Below are 23,124 nucleotides of genomic sequence, written 5' to 3' on the forward strand. Positions count from 1 at the left end.
ATTACACACACACACACACACACACACACACACACACACACACACACACACACACATACACACACACGTTAAATGGAAAAGAAAAAGGATATGGAATAAAATGACATTAAAAACTAGTTAGAAAAGATGGATAGAAGACTTTTTATAGCATCCGAGGGATGGAGGGATCTGGTATACTAAAGTTATGGAAACAGCATTCAGAAGATTACACAGTAGTACAGTAATAGTGACATTTCACGATATGGGGGGCCCCTCAAGGGTGTAAAACTCCCTTCCGTGATGGGGCCTTAACGGGTTTAGAACTCCCTCCCCGTGATGGGGCCTTAACGGGTTTAGAACTCCCTCCCCGTGATGGGGCCTTAACGGGTGTAGAACTCCCTCTCCCGTGATGGGGCCTTAACGGGTGTAGAACTCCCTCTCCGTGATGGGGCCTTAATGGGTTTAGAACTCCCTCCCCGTGATGGGGCCTTAATGGGTTTAGAACTCCCTCACCATGATGGGGCCCTCATGGCTGTAGAACTCCCTTACAGTGATGAGGGCCCCTCATGGGCGTAGAACTCTCTTCCATGATGGAGCCCCCCATGGGTGTAGAACTCCCTCCCTTGTGATGGGGCCTTAACGGGAGTAGAACTCCCTCTCCGTGATGGGGCCTTAACGGGTGTAGAACTCCCTTCCATGATGGGGCCTTAACGAGTGCAGAACTCCCTCTCCCGTGATGGGGCCTTAATGGGTTTAGAACTCCCTCACCATGATGGGGCCTTGACGAGTGTAGAACTCCCTCCTCGTGATGGGGGACACCCTTACGTGTAGAACCCCCTCCCCGTGCTATACACACAAGTAATAAACACAAACAGAATCATGCTCGTACACACGCAAAATCACCAAAGATTCCCCCACACCATCCCCGGATCTTTCACCCAATACACATCAGGTATTCTCTGTGTAACCGGAACCACCCCCCCAAAACCGTGCTCTCAATAGCTCATGAAGGAAGGAAGGAAGGAAGGAAGGAAGGAAGGAAGGAACCCGAGGCCAAACAGGTATTGGAATTCTATGTCTTCTGGGCAAAAACTGAGGCCCAATATGAACCCACTGGTGTTTCTATCCGCCCGAGGGAGTGAAAGCCGAACCCGCGTCGTCGGCGGTTCTGTGAATCCGACCCAGAAGGAAGTCACTGTACGTATAGTCTTCCCTCCTGATTTACATTAGTTTACCAAAACTTGACGCCGGTTTACCGTGGAAGAGGAGGGGGGAGGGGGGAGAGGGGAGGTAGCAGCGTCTTTCAGGCCAGGTAGGAACAAAAAAAAAAAAAAAATATGTGCCAAGGACGTGTCACCTTTGAATGGAGGAAAAGGAGGGGGGGAGTGATTCTTCACCATTAAGGAGAGAGAGAGAGAGAGAGAGAGAGAGAGAGAGAGAGAGAGAGAGAGAGAGAGAGAGAGAGAGAGAGAGAGGCTTAGGCCACAAAGGATGTCGGTTCGATTGAAGACAACGTTCCGTCATATCTGTCCAACAACATGGATCATTATGGTGTTAAGACACTTAACATACTTCTTCACGAAATAAATCACCAATTACGGCAGTGGATTATCAAACGAAATGGTCAAAAAAAAAAGGGGGGGGGGAGGCATAAAGGGAAGGCACTCATGCTACAATAGTGTGTGTGTGTGTGTCCCTTGACGAACACATCATAAAACCATGAGAGTGAGCGGGAACGACTGCTTCAGGAAGGTCATGCACAGCGCCCTCTGACGGCAATGTACCGAAGGGAGACACAATTGGCAGACACCATTGTTTTGCTTTTGAAAACGTTTAATGAAGAACACTCAGCAAAGCAGTGTAATGATTATGTCCACCCATTTCAACACATGGACACTGAAACCTATTTGGTAAGCAGTGCCACGGAGAGGTAATATTAACCTGTTTTTAAGTAATCCATTTAAAAAGCTCTTTGCACAACTACGAAATGGTCGGAGATAACTCGCGAATCTATTGGCTTAGACTTAACGACAGCATTTAAGTGTGTTAAGCACATCGGCTGACATGAGAGTCAAACTGTCAGCTGTATATGATGGTGCTGACACTGGCAATACCATCGGGGTCAGGCTGTCTGAGGCTGACAGCCAATCAAACTTCCCGGCGTCACACTTTGGACGATATGATCTGACAGCCAATCAAACTTCCCGGCGTCACACTTTGGACGATATAATCTGACAGCCAATCAAACTTCCCGGCGTCACACTTTGGACGATATAATCTGACAGCCAATCAAACTTCCCGGCGTCACACTTTGGACGATATAATCTGACAGCCAATCAAACTTCTCGGCGTCACACTTTGGACGATATAATCTGACAGCCAATCAAACTTCTCGGCGTCACACTCGGGACGATATAATCTAAGTTGGGAGGAGCGTCATCAGCGCCAACAGATGAGGTGTTCCCAGGTATATCGTCGTCTCTACGTTTCTCCGTAGACTCGAGACCCTCGGGCCGCCAAACCTGGATGCGACAGGGTCTGTAAACTCCCCCGTACGCCTCCCCTCAACTTGGTCTTTCCTCCCTATCCACCATAAACAGGGGATGACAGAGGTGGTTTATGAGTTTGCATGTGAAAGACAGAAAACAGGAGGCCCGACTGGCCCACGACTGAGTTTTCTGGTAAAAAAAAAAAAGAGGAGTTAAACTCATGCAAATGTAATTCCATTCAGTTTTTTTAAGCTATCACCGACTCCCTGCTGCTGCACAATAGCCTTCTACTGTCCCCGTGGCTGCTGTCGTTTATACAGTTTAAGAAAGGGGCATGCAAGATTAACCCGGGTCTGTTTCACGCCATTAATCAAGTGCCTGTTGAAATACATTGGTCCTCCGATAGTATGAAAAGAAAGCTATTGCACCATCCAAGTCACCTCCTGCCACCAGAGATCCCTCGTCCCTCGAGTAGCAGTTCGGGACCACAAACACACCGAGAATATCTGAACTCACACAGACGGCTATAGGAATGACCACTTTGAACATCACCAATAATAATCAAACTTCCTCCCCAGTGTATATGTAAATACAGGTTAACGTTCCCTCCTCCTCCATCTACATGTACTTTCTCCACTTATGTAAATACTGATTAACGTTCCCTCCTCCACCATCTACATGTACTTTCTCCACATATTATTCAGCCTATGGCTGCAGTCAATCCAGTAAATTATCAAGCATTATCAATACTATTAAGAAATCATTAGCTCCGGTCCATCAAACACGATGTGAACACGAAACCCATCATTCCAGGAATCTTTTCTGCAAGCGAGCGAGGCACACCCGACCCCGAGGCAACGCAAGGCATCGAGAGCAGTGGCAACAGGTGGTGGTGGTGGTGGTGGTGGTGGACGTGTGTGGTGAGGGAGGATGATGGCCCAGGCCAACGGCGTTTACATGTGCCCCTGATGAATTGAGAGGGGCACCGAGGTAAGGTTTTGTACCGTTCCTATCTGGCCCAGGCCAGTGTTTTCACGGCTGAACCCGGCAACACGGTGCGGGCGCCTGGGTTTCTTGAGAACGAGGAGGGTACGATCTCTCGAGGCTCGACGGTACGATCCTTGAGTGTGCGAGGGTTCGATCTCTCGAGGAACGACGGTACGACCCTTGAGTACGAGGGTACGATCTCTTGAGGCCCCCCTCGGCACGACCTCTGAGTGTGCCAGGGTACGATCTCTCGAGGCCCGGCGGTACGACCCTTGAGTGCGAGGGTACGATCTCTCGAGGCCCGAAGGTACGACCCTTCAGTGCAAGGATACGATCTCTCGAGGCCCGAAGGTACGACCCTTGAGTGTAAGGATACGATCTCGCGAGGCCCGAAGGTACGACCCTTGAGTGTAAGGGTGCTTCCCATAAGAACGAAGAGCGTACGACAATCCAACACAGGGGCACGACCCCCTTAAGGACGATTGTGAGGCCTCTGAATACGTGGGTAGTACGACCCTTAAAAGTGAGGAGGGATACACTCATGAGCAAGACAGGTGTAGTCCTTGACCCCGGCGGTACGACCCTTGAGTACAGAGGCACGAACGCTTTGAGCACGAGGGTGTGACAGATCCTAGAACACGACCTGGGCAAGTCTTGGGCAACACGGCTTGGCCTCAAGAGTCGATATCAATCGTGGACATCGCAAGAAATCATAGGGGGTCTGGAAAACACCCGAGTTAATCCACGGAAAATCCTGGTACAACTTCATGACCTAACGTTGCAGATCCATCCACTGATATCATAACAGAGCCGCAAGTTCAACTAAAGCTGAGAAGAGGAAGGAAAAAAAGATAAAAATTAGTTTGGAACGAGTATCGATGAGGACTGTGGGACAGGAGGAGGAGGAGGAGGAGGAGGAGGAGGAGGAATCTCACATCCTCATATGCCTCATACGAGGACACATGAGGGGGATGAGAGGGACCAGGTTGTGGGGAGCGTGAGCTTAGAAGGTAGCCAGTCATGACTGTCAACCAGTCCTTCAGGAACCGCTTACTGGCGACTTGTTAACAGTCCCTCGCAAAGGCCGTATGCAAAGCGGGGTGGGATTTCTCCAAATCTTCGAGGGAGAAGCGGGATTTTGCCACACTTCCTAAACGAAGTAGGTGAGGAGGGAGGGCGCTTTACCATCTATTTTGCGGTGAAGCGGGGTGTGCTATCATTATTTCCCTTCGAAGCGGGATTTGTCATCTTTCCCGTATGAAAGCAGGATTTTTCTACGCCAATCCCGTGCGAAGCGGGATCTTACCTCCCTCCTCCTTACTACAAACATGGAATTACATAGTTACAGAACACGACTGAGGGATGTTCACTTAATGTGAACACGACTAAGGGATGCTCACTATGTGAACACGACTATGGGATGTTCACTTAATGAGAACACGACTAAGGGATGTTCACTTAATGTGAACACCACTAAGGGATGTTCACTTAATGAGAACACAACTAAGGGGATGTACACTTAATGTGAACACGACTAAGGGGATGTTCACTTAATGTGAACACGACTAAGGAATGTTCACTTAATGAGAACACGACTAAGGGGATGTTCACTTAATGAGAACAAGACTAAGGGGATGTTCACTTAAAAGCAGCAGGCCCAGCCATTTCCCCGTCCCCCATTGGAAGCGCTACCATTGCTGTAGACCACACCACAGGGGGAGAAGAAAATGACACACACCCCTCCCTCACCACCACCACGACGTGACCACAAGACAAGCGTACGTGGCTGACTCACCTTCAGGTCAGACGGCTCCATGATGGTGGCCACACCCACCCACACACATCACAAGAACTGAAAAGATGAGGAAGGAGAAAATAAATATGAGATGACCGACACCACCAACATAATGTTGACTATTCTTCTATCTATTTATCCATTTGTCAAATTATCTATATGTCATAATTTCAACTATTCTCTCTATCTATATGTCATAATTTTGACTATTCTATCTATCTATCCATCTATGAGACGAGTGACATCAACATAATTTCAACTATTCTATCTATTCATCTATCTATCTATATGTCATAATTTCGACTATTCTTCTATCTATCTATCTATCAATCCATGTCGTTATGTTGATCACACCAGTACGTGATGATAGGTATGAAGGCGAAATCGCAATTCAGATAATTTCTATCTAACGTGTAATTATTCCATACATATCATCGGGCAAATATAAAACCTACACCAAAAATTATCCACCTGTGATCACTGTACGTTATGGTACGAGCACCTGGACCAGCACCGCCCTTGGCACCTTTGACGCGAAGAAATTCGGGAAAACATCATCAGCGTGTGGCAACACCGCCTTACCTCACCCGACCCGTATTCCGGGTTGTGTGTGTGTGTGTGTGTGTGTGTGTGTGTGTGTGTGTGTGTAATCCTCTCGGCGAAGAGTCCACAGATCTCTATATATTCCTGCGAGTCCACCTGGACTCACAGGAATATACTTGATCACGCAAAAAATTGTGATCCTTTCCAATATATATATATATATATATATATATATATATATATATATATATATATATATATATATATATATACATATTTGGCGTCCTAGCTTCGTCTCTTCGATGTATATCAACTGACTGTTATATTTCTCTCTTGTGTCTCCCCTGATCATGTGATTATTACACGGAAGTGCACTTGGGAACTTTTAGAGTTTCATTTTCCCCGTGGACTCATAGGAATATATATATATATATGACAAGAAAATAGTGAAGTTGGAGAAAAATGTACCTTAGACATTGAAGCTTATTGATACAGTGGTGAAATTGATGAGAACTGCTATTGACGTTTGACGTTTGTGTGAATAAATTGTACATTTCCTTTTCCATAGCCAGAGGTTGAACCATTATGTGACGTTCATTTTTTCATTCATTTCAAGCTAAAAGTTTGTTTTTCTAAATTGTTTCTTACATTTTTCATATGTATATATATGTATGTGTGTGTGTTTGTGTATGTGCGTATGTGTGTGTATGTGTGTGTGTGTGTGTGTGTGTGTATATATATATATATGTATATTATCCCTGGGGATAGGGGTGAAAGAATACTTCCCACGTATTCCTCGCGTGTCGTAGAAAGCGACTAGAGGGGACGGGAGCGGGGGGGCCGGAAATCCTCCCCTCCTTGTATTAACTTTCTAAAATGGGAAACAGAAGAAGGAGTCACGCGGGGAGTGCTCATCCTCCTCGAAGGCTCAGAGTGGGGTGCCTAAATGTGTGTGGATGTAACCAAGATGTGAAAAAAGGAGAGATAGGTAGTATGTTTGAGGAAAGGAACCTGGATGTTTTGGCTCTGAGTGAAACGAAGCTCAAGGGTAAAGGGGAAGAGTGGTTTGGAAATGTCTGGGGAGTGAAGTCAGGGGTTAGTGAGAGGACAAGAGCAAGGGAAGGAGTAGCAATACTCCTGAAACAGGAGTTGTGGGAGTATGTGATAGAATGTAAGAAAGTAAATTCTCGATTAATATGAGTAAAATTGAAAGTTGATGGAGAGAGGTGGGTGATTATTGGTGCATATGCACCTGGGCATGAGAAGAAAGATCATGAGAGGCAAGTGTTTTGGGAGCAGCTAAATGAGTGTGTTAGCGGTTTTGATGCACGAGACCGGGTTATAGTGATGGGTGATTTGAATGCAAAGGTGAGTAATGTGGCAGTTGAGGGAATAATTGGTATGCATGGGGTGTTCAGTGTTGTAAATGGAAATGGTGAAGAGCTTGTAGATTTATGTGCTGAAAAAGGACTGATGATTGGGAATACCTGGTTTAAAAAGCGAGATATACATAAGTATACTTATGTAAGTAGGAGAGATGGCCAGAGAGCGTTATTGGATTACGTGTTAATTGACAGGCGTGCGAAAGAGAGACTTTTGGATGTCAATGTGCTGAGAGGTGCAACTGGAGGGATGTCTGATCATTATCTTGTGGAGGCTAAGGTGAAGATTAGTATGGGTTTTCAGAAAAGAAGAGTGAATGTTGGGGTGAAGAAGGTGGTGAGAGTAAGTGAGCTTGGGAAGGAGACCTGTGTGAGGAAGTATCAGGAGAGACTGTGTACAGAATGGAAAAAGGTGAGAACAATGGAAGTAAGGGGAGTGGGGGAGGAATGGGATGTATTTAGGGAATCAGTGATGGATTGCGCAAAAGATGCTTGTGGCATGAGAAGAGTGGGAGGTGGGCTGTTTAGAAAGGGTAGTGAGTGGTGGGATGAAGAAGTAAGAGTATTAGTGAAAGAGAAGAGAGAGGCATTTGGACGATTTTTGCAGGGAAAAAATGCAATTGAGTGGGAGAAGTATAAAAGAAAGAGACAGGAGGTCAAGAGAAAGGTGCAAGAGGTGAAAAAAAGGGCAAATGAGAGTTGGGGTGAGAGACTATCAGTAAATTTTAGGGAGAATAAAAAGATGTTCTGGAAGGAGGTAAATAGGGTGCGTAAGACAAGGGAGCAAATGGGAACTTCAGTGAAGGGCGTAAATGGGGAGGTGAAAACAAGTAGTGGTGATGTGAGAAGGAGATGGAATGAGTATTTTGAAGGTTTGTTGAATGTGTCTGATGACAGAGTGGCAGATATAGGGTGTTTGGGTCGAAGTGGTGTGCAAAGTGAGAGGGTTGGGGAAAATGATTTGGTAAACAGAGAAGAGGTAGTAAAAGCTTTGCGGAAGATCAAAGCCGGCAAGGCAGCAGGTTTGGATGGTATTGCAGTGGAATTTATTAAAAAAGGGGGTGACTGTATTGTTGACTGGTTGGTAAGGTTATTTAATATATGTATGACTCATGGTGAGGTGCCTGAGGATTGGCGGAATGCGTGCATAGTGCCATTGTACAAAGGCAAAGGGGATAAGAGTGAGTGCTCAAATTACAGAGGTATAAGTTTGTTGAGTATTCCTGGTAAATTATATGGGGAGGTATTGATTGAGAGGGTGAAGGCATGTACAGAGCATCAGATTGGGGAAGAGCAGTGTGGTTTCAGAAGTGGTAGAGGATGTGTGGATCAGGTGTTTGCTTTGAAGAATGTATGTGGGAAATACTTAGAAAAGCAAATGGATTTGTATGTAGCATTTATGGATCTGGAGAAGGCATATGATAGAGTTGATAGAGATGCTCTGTGGAAGGTATTAAGAATATATGGTGTGGGAGGCAAGTTGTTAGAAGCAGTGAAAAGTTTTTATCGAGGATGTAAGGCATGTGTACGTGTAGGAAGAGAGGAAAGTGATTGGTTCTCAGTGAATGTAGGTTTGCGGCAGGGGTGTGTGATGTCTCCATGGTTGTTTAATTTGTTTATGGATGGGGTTGTTAGGGAGGTAAATGCAAGAGTCTTGGAAAGAGGGGCAAGTATGAAGTCTGTTGGGGATGAGAGAGCTTGGGAAGTGAGTCAGTTGTTGTTCGCTGATGATACAGCGCTGATGGCGGATTCATGTGAGAAACTGCAGAAGCTGGTGACTGAGTTTGGTAAAGTGTGTGGAAGGAGAAAGTTAAGAGTAAATGTGAATAAGAGCAAGGTTATTAGGTACAGTAGGGTTGAGGGTCAAGTCAATTGGGAGGTGAGTTTGAATGGAGAAAAACTGGAGGAAGTGAAGTGTTTTAGATATCTGGGAGTGGATTTGTCAGCGGATGGAACCATGGAAGCGGAAGTGGATCATAGGGTGGGGGAGGGGGCGAAAATTTTGGGAGCCTTGAAAAATGTGTGGAAGTCGAGAACATTATCCCGGAAAGCAAAAATGGGTATGTTTGAAGGAATAGTGGTTCCAACAATGTTGTATGGTTGCGAGGCGTGGGCTATGGATAGAGTTGTGCGCAGGAGGATGGATGTGCTGGAAATGAGATGTTTGAGGACAATGTGTGGTGTGAGGTGGTTTGATCGAGTAAGTAACGTAAGGGTAAGAGAGATGTGTGGAAATAAAAAGAGCGTGGTTGAGAGAGCAGAAGAGGGTGTTTTGAAATGGTTTGGGCACATGGAGAGAATGAGTGAGGAAAGATTGACCAAGAGGATATATGTGTCGGAGGTGGAGGGAACGAGGAGAAGAGGGAGACCAAATTGGAGGTGGAAAGATGGAGTGAAAAGGATTTTGTGTGATCGGGGCCTGAACATGCAGGAGGGTGAAAGGAGGGCAAGGAATAGAGTGAATTGGAGCGATGTGGTATACAGGGGTTGACGTGCTGTCAGTGGATTGAATCAGGGCATGTGAAGCGACTGGGGTAAACCATGGAAAGCTGTGTAGGTATGTATATTTGCGTGTGTGGACGTGTGTATGTACATGTGTATGGGGGGGGTTGGGCCATTTCTTTCGTCTGTTTCCTTGCGCTACCTCGCAAACGCGGGAGACAGCGACAAAGTATAAAAAAAAAAATATATATATATATATATATATATATATATATATATATATATATATATATATATGCTATCTCATCTTCCCCAGCAAGGAAGGGTGTAGCGTACCCTCGTCCCACTAATCTTGGCCAGCCATCAAGAAGAACATTACCAGGTACGACGTGTGGCGGCGCTTCCTCCACACCTTACGTCAGGTCGTGTTAGGAGTCAAGACATGGTACATACATACAAGGTTAAGAGACGGGGCAACACGAGTGTAAACCCCTCTCCCCGTAACACACACACACACACACACACACACACACATACACACACACACACACACCGTAACATATAAATACGATAGTGTACACACACACACACACACACACACACACACACACGCACACACACACACACATACCGTAACATACAAACACACACACACACACACACACACACACACACACCGTAAGATATAAATACGATAGTGTACACACACACACACACACACACACACACACACACACACACACACACACCGTAACATATAAATACGATAGTGTACACACACACACACATACACACACACACACACACAAAGTTAACAAGGTAATACAATTGTTAAACACCAGTGACGTTGGGATACGGTTTTGGACCCATCTAACCAAAATGTCGTTTTCTGACCTTGAACTCTGACCCCAGACCACCCAACCCCCCCTAAAAAATATAATCAGGTCCAGACCTGAATATTTTTCAGGTCATCAACCAGTGAACTGAGCATGGATTACCATGCAGTACCCGTAGAGCTGTATTGTATTTCATGCAGTAACTACAGCACAAGGTAAAGTCACAGCTAACCATCGGGTCATGAGGAGATGCCGTGTCCCACAAGCCTTCAACGGCAGTGTGAAACCCAAACACGCCGTGACCTTGACCTTTGACCCGACAACAAACTGTTGCCGGAGTTTCCATATGAAGTGAGCGTGGTGCACGGGAAGTCCATAGCTGTGTGTGCAGGTCACGTGACGTTGTGGGTTTGAACGACCACTCAGTGTCGCTATGGTACAGAGAGAGAGGATCTTAGGACCTTGACCTTTGACCCCAAGAGTTTACTCAGGAGCAGAACTACGCCTGCAATGGCTGTGTCATGAGAATATTTGGCCCGTGTTCAATCTCTTTGGGCATGTGATATCGTGTCGTGTAGACAACCATGTAGTAACGTAATGATTCATTATGACCCTTTGAAGCCTTGACCTTTGAAACCTTGACCTGTGAAGCTTTGACCTTTGAAGCCTTGACCTTTGAAGCCTTGATCTTTGAAGCCTTGATCTTTGAATCCTTGACCTTTGAAGTATTGAACTTTGAAGCATTGAACTTTGAAGCCTTGACCTTTGAACCCTTGATCTTTGAACCCTTGATCTTTGAAGCCTTGATCTTTGAAGCCTTGATCTTTGAAGCCTTGACCTAAGAAGCCTTGACCTTTGAAGCCTTGACCTTTGACTCTGACACTAAAAACTTAACTCATGACGGCTTTGGATGAAATATATCTATGATGCAAAGCAGTCCTTAACCCAATATCCCCAACCATATGGTATATCTAAGCCAACACCACCTGGCGTCTTGACGCACAAAACTTTATTGACCTTGACCTTTGACCTTGGATCCCGCCGGAAATTGAAGGTGTAGAGCTTGGCATTCCGTGTCTGTGGTCCGTATTCAATCACAGACGGGGGGGAAAAAGGACGGGTGAATGAGGAGACGCAGGGACGGACGCATGGACAGACAGATGGACACATGGACGGACGGACGCACGGAATCATGGATGGACGGACGGACGGACGCATGGACGGACGGATGGACCTACGGATTAAGGGACGAATGGTCGAACGGACGCAGAGACAGACAGGAGCAAGGACGCAAAGACGACCAGATACATGGACGCAAGGACGGGTGGATGAATGAACAGACGGACGGAAGGACGCAAGGACAGGTGGATGAATGAACAGACGGACAGACGGACGGAAGGACGGGTGGATGAATGAACAGACGGACAGACGGACGGAAGGATGAATGAAGAGACGGACAGACGGACGGAAGGATGAATGAACAGACGGACAAACGGACGGAAGGACGGGTGAATGAATGAACAGACGGACAGACGGACGGATAGATGCAAAGACAGGTGGACGGACGGACGGGCACAAGAACAAAGATACACGCACGCACTAGATCCATGAAACCCTCTCGTCTTTGCATCAGGGGACGTGAGGAATTACGTCACCCAGGAGGGACCGCGTCGTACGTCAACGCACCACACACATATTGCTAGAATACGTAAGTGTACGACGCGTCGTACGTGAACGCATCACACACATATTCCTAGAACACGTAAGTATACGACGCGTCGTACGTCAACGCATCACACACATATTCCTAGAACACGTAAGTATACGACGCAAAACAACACATGAAAAAAAAAATCATGACACGAGATTAAACCCAGATGAAAAAAAAAAGAATAAAAAACTGATCTGAATACTTAAAATATCTTGTAAAACGATCCAATAATTGCAAAGCAATGATCAGTAAGTAACGAACCAAAATAATCAATAATCAAGTTATCCAAACGGTACATAATCAAAGTAATTCTAGACCACGAATTACCTTACGATGGTGAGGTTTTACACAAAATTATAAAACGCCGGCAAAAATAAGGAAAAAAAAACCGATTCTGAACTAACTTACGAAGACAAGATGAAGACATATGATTTGTATATATATATATATATATATATATATATATATATATATATATATATATATATATATATATATATCCCTGGGGATAGGGGATTAAGAATACTTCCCACGTATTCCCTGCGTGTCGTAGAAGGCGACTAAAAGGGGAGGGAGCGGGGGGGCTGGAAATCCTCCCCTCTCGGTTTTTTTTTTATTTTCCAAAAGAAGGAACAGAGAAGGGGGCCAGGTGAGGGTTTTCCCTCCAAGGCCCAGTCCTCTGTTCTTAACGCTACCTCGCTAATGCGGGAAATGGCGAATAGTTGGAAAGAAAAAAAAAAGATATATATGGATATATAGATGGAATGAGTATTTTGAAGGTTTGTTGAATGTGTCTGATGACAGAGTGGCAGATATAGGGTGTTTTGGTCGAGGTGGTGTGCAAAGTGAGAGGGTTAGGGAAAATGATTTGGTAAACAGAGAAGAGGTAGTAAAAGCTTTGCGGAAGATGAAAGCCGGCAAGGCAGCAGGTTTGGATGGTATTGCAGTGGAATTTATTAAAAAAGGGGGTGACTGTATTGTTGACTGGTTGGTAAGGTTATTTAATGTATGTATGACTCATGGTGAGGTGCCTGAGGATTGGCGGAATGCGTGCATAGTGCCATTGTACAAAGGCAAAGGGGATAAGAGTGAGTGCTCAAATTACAGAGGTATAAGTTTGTTGAGTATTCCTGGTAAATTATATGGGAGGGTATTGATTGAGAGGGTGAAGGCATGTACAGAGCATCAGATTGGGGAAGAGCAGTGCGGTTTCAGAAGTGGTAGAGGATGTGTGGATCAGGTGTTTGCTTTGAAGAATGTATGTGAGAAATACTTAGAAAAGCAAATGGATTTGTATGTAGCATTTATGGATCTGGAGAAGGCATATGATAGAGTTGATAGAGATGCTCTGTGGAAGGTATTAAGAATATATGGTGTGGGAGGCAAGTTGTTAGAAGCAGTGAAAAGTTTTTATCGAGGATGTAAGGCATGTGTACGTGTAGGAAGAGAGGAAAGTGATTGGTTCTCAGTGAATGTAGGTTTGCGGCAGGGATGTGTGATGTCTCCATGGTTGTTTAATTTGTTTATGGATGGGGTTGTAAGGGAGGTAAATGCAAGAGTCCTGGAAAGAGGGGCAAATATGAAGTCTGTTGGGGATGAGAGAGCTTGGGAAGTGAGTCAGTTGTTGTTCGCTGATGATACAGCGCTGGTGGCTGATTCATGTGAGAAACTGCAGAAGCTGGTGACTGAGTTTGGTAAAGTGTGTGGAAGAAGAAAGTTGAGAGTAAATGTGAATAAGAGCAAGGTTATTAGGTACAGTAGGGGTGAGGGTCAAGTCAATTGGGAGGTGAGTTTGAATGGAGAAAAACTGGAGGAAGTGAAGTGTTTTAGATATCTGGGAGTGGATCTGTCAGCGGATGGAACCATGGAAGCGGAAGTGGATCATAGGGTGGGGGAGGGGGCGAAAATTTTGGGAGCCTTGAAAAATGTGTGGAAGTCGAGAACATTATCTCGGAAAGCAAAAATGGGTATGTTTGAGGGAATAGTGGTTCCAACAATGTTGTATGGTTGCGAGGCGTGGGCTATGGATAGAGATGTGCGCAGGAGGATGGATGTGCTGGAAATGAGATGTTTGAGGACAATGTGTGGTGTGAGGTGGTTTGATCGAGTAAGTAACGTAAGGGTAAGAGAGATGTGTGGAAATAAAAAGAGCGTGGTTGAGAGAGCAGAAGAGGGTGTTTTGAAATGGTTTGGGCACATGGAGAGAATGAGTGAGGAGAGATTGACCAAGAGGATATATGTGTCGGAGGTGGAGGGAACGAGGAGAAGAGGGAGACCAAATTGGAGGTGGAAAGATGGAGTGAAAAAGATTTTGTGTGATCGGGGCCTGAACATGCAGGAGGGTGAAAGGAGGGCAAGAAATAGAGTGAATTGGAGTCATGTGGTATACAGGGGTTGACGTGCTGTCAGTGGATTGAAGCAAGGCATGTGAAGCGTCTGGGGTAAACCATGGAAAGCTGTGTAGGTATGTATATTTGCGTGTGGACGTGTGTATGTATATGTGTATGGGGGGGGGGGTTGGGCCATTTCTTTCGTCTGTTTCCTTGCGCTACCTCGCAAACGCGGGAGACAGCGACAAAGTATAAAAAAAAAAAAAAAAAAAAAAAAAAAAATATATATATATATATATATATATATATATATATATATATATATGTCTGTGTGTGTGTATATCTATGTGTACACCGAGATTTGTAGGTATGTATATTTGCGTGTGTGGACGTATATGTATATACATGTGTATGTGGGTGGGTTGGGCCATTCTTTCGTCTGTTTCCTTGCGCTACCTCGCTAACGCAGGAGACAGCGACAAAGCAAAATATATATATATATATATATATATATATATATATATATATATATATATATATATATATATATATCTTGTTTTGAGTAATAATATTTTTACCTTCTGCCAGACACAGGTGCTGGGTCGAGTCTCGTGAGTGTCTTCTTCCCTCGTCCACACACCAGGCACTGACGCCAACTCCCAGAGCACAACCCCTGAGAACACTTGGGTTCGTGTTGGAGTCCGTGATTACGTACGGCCGAATGACGTGGTTGGGTAGTTAGTTCATCGGCCTGTCCTGACGGGAAGGGGGCTCGGTCAAGGGCGTTCTGAGATGCGTGTCCTCAAAAGTCTCTCTAACTTTTTCAAAATATTCAGTCCCCCATCCCGAAAAAAAAGGCAAATTTGCTCATATACAGAATTACGTGTTCTTGTGAATCAGAATGTACTATGGCTTTATATATGAATAATAATAATAATAATAATAATAATAATAATAATAATAATAATGATAATAATAATAATAATAATAATAATAATAATAATAATAATAACAATAATAATAATAATAATAATAATAATAATAATAATAATAATAATAATAATATTTCCCTGGGGATAGGGGAGAAAGAATACTTCCCACGTATTCCCTGCGTGTCGTATAAGGCGACTAAAAGGGAAGGGAGCGGGGGGCTGGAAATCCTCCCCTCTCGTTTTTTTTTTTTTTTTTAATTTTCCAAAAGAAGGAACAGAGAAGAGGGCCAGGTGAGGATATTCCCTCAAAGGCCCAGTCCTCTGTTCTTAACGCTACCTCGCTATCGCGGGAAATGGCGAATAGTATGAAAAAGAAAAAAAAAAAAAAAAAAAAATAATAATAACAATGATAATAATAATGATGATAATAATAATAATAATAATAATAATAATAATAATAATAATAATAATAATTATGATAACAATCCTTTTCAGAAGTATTCTACATAAGATCCATCAGCAGAGAAATTTCGATAAGTAACTCCATCAGGTTATTACGTCCGGCATCGTCAAGTAAGTCATCTATCTTCTGGAGCCAAGTGAAGGCAGGCAAAGCGCTCCGTCGCCACCAGCCAGCAACGGCATTACAAGACTCGCACCCGTGATATTTACGGGAGTCCGAAGGGGCTCTTCAGGAGCCGCCTCATATTCGCGAACGAGAAAATAAGCGAAGGTCGAGCGTGCCCTTACGCTCGTATCGCTCACCCGTCTAATTGGATACTTCTTGTCAGATATTGTAAGGGAGGAATCCACAGTGGATATCATTAAGAGACACCGGCCTCCGGTTCGGTGCTCCAAGGATATGGCGAACCCCAAGTGTTTCTGAGACGGGGGAAACAGCCAGGGTTTGGCTTCGGGGAGTCTCTAGACGTCCAGTTTTCAAAGGTGTTGATTACGTCCTTGTGTTCTAAGGCCTCTGCTTTCATGGCCGTTCTCCTCGTTCATAAAGGTTACTGCTATGCTAGATTGATCCTTCCACGAGGTTCGTTTGATACTATATGAAACACAGAGTTGTGGTTCGTTTACTATCGTATGAAACACTGGTTTATAGTCACGGCCGTTTGATACTTCAACGTAGTTCGTTTAGTATCGCGTGAAACACTGAACTGTGGTTTTGCCTAGTGCTTCAACAGAGTTCATTTGACATCAGACGAAGAATGAGCTGTGGTTTCTCAAGACTGATGCTTCGATGAGGTTCATTTTATGTACGACGAAGCTTTGAGCTGTGACTTATGCCCGCTTTATGCTTCGAAAGGGTTTCGTTTGATATTAAGCGAAGCTCTGGGTTGTGGCTTCGCTAATCGGATGCTTCACATGAATACAAAGCATTATAGATAACACAGAGAACGAGAGATCACTGGGTCCTTTCTAGTCTGTGCGAGATAATGGGAGATATGAGAAACGTAAAGATTACTATCTGAAGAGTAGAAAACCGTTGAGTTTGAAACATTTGCGATCTTGCTGCCTAAGGAGGAGCAAGATTCAGTCACGGATCTAAAGCGAAGCATCTGCTAAGTCTATCTCTCGACGTGTGTAGGGCGTTGCCTTCAGGTATCACTCTCTCTCTCTCTCTCTCTCTCTCTCTCTGGTAGATCATCATTCCTGCTGAAGAAGAACTTTTTCCTCTCTGCCTCCGTCACTACGAATGAACTCAGGACTGACCCAGTCTTTTAAATCCCTGCGCAGAACGAGATTATGACAAAAGCCTTTGATTGGTCCGAACACCAGTATCAAACCAGATCCATTCAGATTAGGTCTGGAACACGGAATGGGTCTTATGATCCACACATTTTTTTTTTCTTCCCGAAGACTTCATTGTCTTGATCTAAGTCCCTCTTTTCCATCACTAACGGACCGGGTGATGGAAGGGTTCGTCTGATATGAAACTGAAGTGTGTGTGTGTGTGTGTGTGTGAACAAAGGAGGCCGTTCGCCTTCCCTACGCCTTTGTATATTACATTCATTTCCTTTTGAATCGTTGTGTATGGGGTCATAGTCTTCAATAAGTCGTTGATACACCACACTTTATAGAGGCGCCGAACGCCTACCACTGTAGGGTTTATTATGTACGTACCTGGCCCCCTAGTGTGCAAGATCTCCAGAGGGCGAGAATGACTCTCGCAAAAGACTAGTGGGACGTGTACCATGCAAGCTACAATTGTGTGGTACACGCATGAGAAAAAAACTCGACCCATTTATGGTACATCTGACGGTACATGCCAACAAATATGAGACCAATTATGGTACGTGTACCATGCCAAAACTCGATCCATTTATGGTACATCTGACGGTACATGCCAAAATCTCGACCAAATGTACGGTACATCTGTCGTGCTCGAACTGGTCCACCTGACGGCAGATGCAAAACAATTCGACCATCTAAGGTACGTGTACCATGCCAAAACTCGACCACTCACGGTACATCTGCCATGCTTGAACTGATCCCCGTGTAAAATACATGCACCAAAAACTCGACTACGTACAGTGCAAAAACTGGTCAATTTACAGTAAAAAGCACAACGCCCCAAAACTATTTCTATTCCTGTGGCATTATATATGTACACAATGGTGAACCTAATACGTAAACATATATATATATATATATATATATATATATATATATATATATATATATATATATATATATATGGAACCCATCAAGTGAGGAAAATGATTGAAGACGCCAGCATATTTGTACACACACACACACACACACACACAAACACACACACACAAATACTACGGTAATCACACGCCCTCTCACAGTCTTTTGACTCTAGTAATGGCCTCGCCCACCACCGCCAAACACGCCATTCTTCCCTCCTCGGTCTCTTTCACTGTGTGGTGGTTGCTCGACGTGTCAAAAAGCTGTACCGATACCCCCCGCGCTTCAGAGATGGCGAACCGCCGTTCGGTTATGAATGAATCCCGAAAGGAACGCTTTCGGAGATGCGCGCGATGCGCGCCCTTCCATCGTGAATTCCTTAAAAGGAAGAGCCAGCTTCGGTGTTGACAAGCACAAGCGGCTCGATTATCATGAAGTAGCAACCCACCCACCACAGAGGAGATAAACACGAATCCCACAGAGAGAATGGTTTATGGATGACGATTAAAAACAAAAAAAAAAAACCCCAAAAAAAACGCGGTTCAGTTGCAATAGGTAAAGAACAATAGACGTATAGAAAACGATTTGGGGAAAAGTCTTCTTTTCCCAGTCTCGAGACCCTATGAGATTCACTGTCCACTGCTTCTACAGAGGGTTATGAATGAAGCAGGGGTTGAACTACATCCGAACGAAGCACCGGGACAACTAATATAATTTTCAGGTGTGGCAATGTAATTATATTTTTTCATTCTATAACATTTCTTCATAATTTTCCATTCAAGCTGAACAGGCCAAGTGTGGATGATCCAGCCCACAATAGTCGGTTCTGGTCGGACCATCACTCGATGAACGAATCCTTCAAGACACTAACGAAACGATGAACCACTGATTCGAAACTGCTCGAACACCAATCACTTCACTGAAACGCCAGTGAGGATGATTCCATGATAATATAAACGGCTGAATATATGATAAAACATAAGCAATGACCTCTAAATACAGCTATTTAATCCAGCACAGCAATTTGTATCGATGGGGCACGTGATTCGCATCTTAATTCGAGCACTAAAATTCAAGGGGTTGCTCAATATACCCTGGGGAGGAATTCAAAGACCGAAGCTTTGAAATTGACCCTCACGAGCGACCAGGTTGGTTCAAGGAGACTGTCTTCGTGGTGGCACTTGACCCTGTCTTCTGTAGACTTAGGGATCTGCAGGAGAGGAAGGTAGGGATATCAAGCAAAGGCTTGATGATAATGTAGTTCGTGATAACTTAGTAAGCCATGTAAACATCTTGTCTGCAGAGGTGGTTACCCTTGTTGTAGCCAGAGCCGTTCCTCGTCGAGATATGTATGGTTGCTTGGTAGTTCGACCCCACCTGTGGTGGATTTTGATCCCGTGGTGGAGACAGCGTGAGGGGTCCTGACGTCACTTACACCGTCAGTCTGGCCAAGGCCCTTCAACACGGAGGAGGAGGAGGAGGAGGAGGAGGAGGAGGATGGAAGACGTCGTCCGGGTCAGGAGGGCGTGTGGGAGCTGACTGACTTGACTGCCGTTTCCGCTGGCTCGCGTGGACAGAGAGAGAGAGAGAGAGAGAGAGAGAGAGAGAGAGAGAGAGAGAGAGAGAGAGAATGGGAACGACCGAAGAGGGGCGTTGGTGTCTCCTGAACTTGCAAGTCTTGTCCTTGGTCGAGGCAGTTGATGTCGCTACAGGATACATTCCTTGTATTACCCGTGCGATGGCTGTATTCTCCTAATTTTATTCACTGGTATGCAGTAGATGCAATATATATAGCTTGACTCGGAGTTTTGATACTTCCCGAAGAGCTTGGTAATAGACATCGAGGCTTGGAGGTTTGCACCCCTGGTATCCGGCAGTAACGTCTGGTGTCAGCACCTTGGTGCACCGCAGGTCATGCATCGACGGTCAACACTCGACCCTATCACACTGGACCGAGCTTCCGAATGCCGACTGGTGGATCAGACGTCAGAATGACCATCTTGGTGTGGTTTCACATACAATTTGCCTCCAGGATGAGAAGACGAAGTTGTGGAGGTTCTCCTCTGAGTCTTTATAACATGATGCAGGGCAGCCTATGAAAAAAAAACCTCAAAACTCATTTACCTTATCTAAAACGAAAGGGAAAAAAGAAAAGTATATATACAAGCTTTTGTACTTAACAGGATTATGCAAGGGGAAAGTTTATTGGAAGAAAAGAAGTCATAAATGTGCGTGTGGCGGAGCGTTACTAAGAATGGAATTTCAGCCTTTACACCTGTATGTGTGTGTGTGTGTGTGTGTGTGTGTGTGTGTGTGTGTGTGTGTGTGTGTGAGTGTGTGTGCTTGTGAGTGAGTGAGTGAGTGAGTGAGTGAGTGTGTGAGTGTGTGTGTGTGTGTGTGTGTGTGTGTGTGTGTGTGTGTGTGTGTGTGTATCCCCTCTAAAGGATTTCTAGCATACGTGGAACAGCGGATGGTCTGTGTACGTCTTTACGGAAGAGATCCAACCCTGTACAGACGTCTCGTCACTTCAGGCTTTTCAAAGCTTCCGGAGTGACAGGTGTCAAGGTGTTTATATCCCGGTTGTCTCTGCAGGCCCCCCCCGAGTTCCTCACAGGGGACCAGAAGGTGAGGTTGGGAGGGGAGAGAGTGAGCGTCTCTAGAAGGGATGACACAAGCTACGTTTTCTTTTTCATCCTTAGGGTTAGGGGAGAAGACGTCTTTGTAAACAAGTTACAGAGCAGTATGAAGAATGAGGGAGGTTGTAAATGTCTAATACATATGTTACACGTTGTAGAGCTTTCGATGTATGTGTTTATATGCATGAATATAACAAGTCCCATTCCCTCCTCACTAGATCACCAGTGTGGCTTTCGCACTGCTAGACCTACGTACTAGTGATCTTTCCTGTGTTACTCACCTCTGGTACTTCTCTCACATGGAATCTGATGACTCTTGGTGCTTGGGTTCTCGACATGGCCATGTCATTTAAGAGTGTGCAGTTATATAAGTCTCTGCTTTCCAAATTTCCTTCCTTTGGCTTTTCTGCTTCTCTCTGTGGTCTATAGTGCATGATTTTCTTTCTAGTCCGTCCATTGCAGTAGTGGTTGATGGATGGGCATGTATTTCTTACCCAAAATCAACAGCGGTGTTCCTCAGGGTTCTGTACGTACTATCACCTACTTTCTTTCTTCTCTAACTCCTAGACCTATTCAATCTTACGTCGATGGTTCTATTCCACATACTTTAACTTTCCCTTCCCTCTTCCAACGGTTCTCTTCCATATACTTCAACTTTCCCTTCCCTCTTCCGACAGTTATATTCCACATACTTCAACTTTCCCTTCCCTCTTCCGACGGCTCCATTCCACATACTTCAACTTTCCCTTCCCTCTTCTGACGGTTCTCTTCCACATACTTCAACTTTCCCTTCCCTCTTCCAACGGTTCTCTTCCATATACTTCAACTTTCCCTTCCCTCTTCCGACGGTTCTGTTCCACATACTTCAACTTTCCCCTCCCTCTTCCCTCGAACAAACGTTCTCTATCTCGCACTGAACATATCTCCCAGAGTTCGTAAATTATCAGTTACTCATAATCTCTAATAAAGTATACAAAGTACTTTAAACACACAGTCTCGGACGTAAGATCTTCTTACAGGTTTTTCAAAGCGAATGAAAACCTAAAAAAATCTGGTAGGATTAGGAAAGTATCAGCATTTAAGACAGAATAGGATTTTTCTCTTAAAACCAACCCAGCTGACTGGTAGTCTGGGAATAAGACCATTCAAACCACCAGGGGTCGTCATTATGGCCATTAACTTCCGCCAGAGGAAGAATCCTCAACACCTTCTTCAGGAGCTGAGGGTAATGCCAAGACTCCTTCAGGAGCTGAGGGTAATGCAAAGACTTCTTCAGGAGCTGAGGGTAATGCCAAGACTTCTTCAGGAGCTGAGGGTAATGCCAAGACTTCTTCAGGAGCTGAGGGTAATGCCAAGACTCCTTCAGGAGCTGAGGGTAATGCCAAGACTTCTTCAGGAGCTGAGGGTAATGCCAAGACTTCTTCAGGAGCTGAGGGTAATGCCAAGACTTCTTCAGGAGCTGAGGGTAATGCCAAGACTTCTTCAGGAGCTGAGGGTAATACCAAAACTTCTAAAGGAGCTGATGGTAATGCCAAGACTCCTTCTGGAGCTGTTGGTAATGCCAAAACTCCTTCAGGAGCTGATGGTAACGCCAAGACTCCTTCAGGAGCTGAGGATAATGCCAAGACCTCTTCAGGAGCTGAGGATAATGTCAAGACTACTTCAGGAGCTGAGGAAAATGCCAAGACTTCCTCAGGAGCTGAGGATAATGCCAAGACTTCTTCAGGAACTAAGGATAATGCCAAGACTTCTTCAGGAGCTGAGGATAATGCCAAGACTCCTTCAGGAGCTGAGGATAATGCCAAGACTACATCATACGCTCTCACTATGCTTCGAGGGCACTTGCCAGCCAGCCAGCCCCTCATAGGGAAATACATTTCAATATACATCGCAGATAAGTCAGTGGAGATTCCAACCAAAGAACTCAATGGATAATCATAGGAACTCGAGACGCATTTCTTGGGAGGGAAGGGAATAATTACATTCCATAGCAACTCAATGTTTTCTTTTCACATAAACGAAACTCGCAAGGTAATTACTTTCCTGAATTTCAAGGTAATTACTTTATTGAAACCTATTCAGTTACTTTGTTTCTTCCCTCCATAATTTTTATAATTTCCTCAAGTAAGTACTTAGGTAATTACCTTCGGGTTGATAGACGAGGGGTAAAAAAAAGCTATACCATAATGTCTATACACTCTATATAGAGGCTCTATATCTTCCTTGGTATAGAGGTTTGTTGTTACGGGTTATGTATCGCACGGATCTGGCCGGGGTCAAGGACGAGGTCATAGAGGTGAGGTTGAAGGTCAACAGTTCCCATGTCCGTGACTTTCATTGGAGTTATGATGAACGGACGATTTTGTTGTTGTTGTTGTTGTTGTTGTTGTGGGGATCG

At 44.7% G+C, this 23,124-nt stretch overlaps 1 protein-coding gene across 1 annotated transcript in view; it reads right to left on the reverse strand.

Moving 5' to 3' along the window:
* The window catches only part of LOC139759060 (5-hydroxytryptamine receptor 1-like), a 719,308-nt gene that overhangs the window by 80,270 nt on the left and 615,914 nt on the right, over positions 1-23,124 (reverse strand). Inside the window, 2 exon segments of the mRNA XM_071680984.1 lie at positions 5,251-5,307; positions 15,073-15,250. The gene's annotated coding sequence lies outside the window, so the exon portion shown is untranslated.

This window comes from Panulirus ornatus, chromosome 32, assembly GCF_036320965.1.
Source record: "Panulirus ornatus isolate Po-2019 chromosome 32, ASM3632096v1, whole genome shotgun sequence".
Taxonomy (NCBI): Eukaryota; Metazoa; Arthropoda; class Malacostraca; order Decapoda; family Palinuridae; genus Panulirus; species Panulirus ornatus.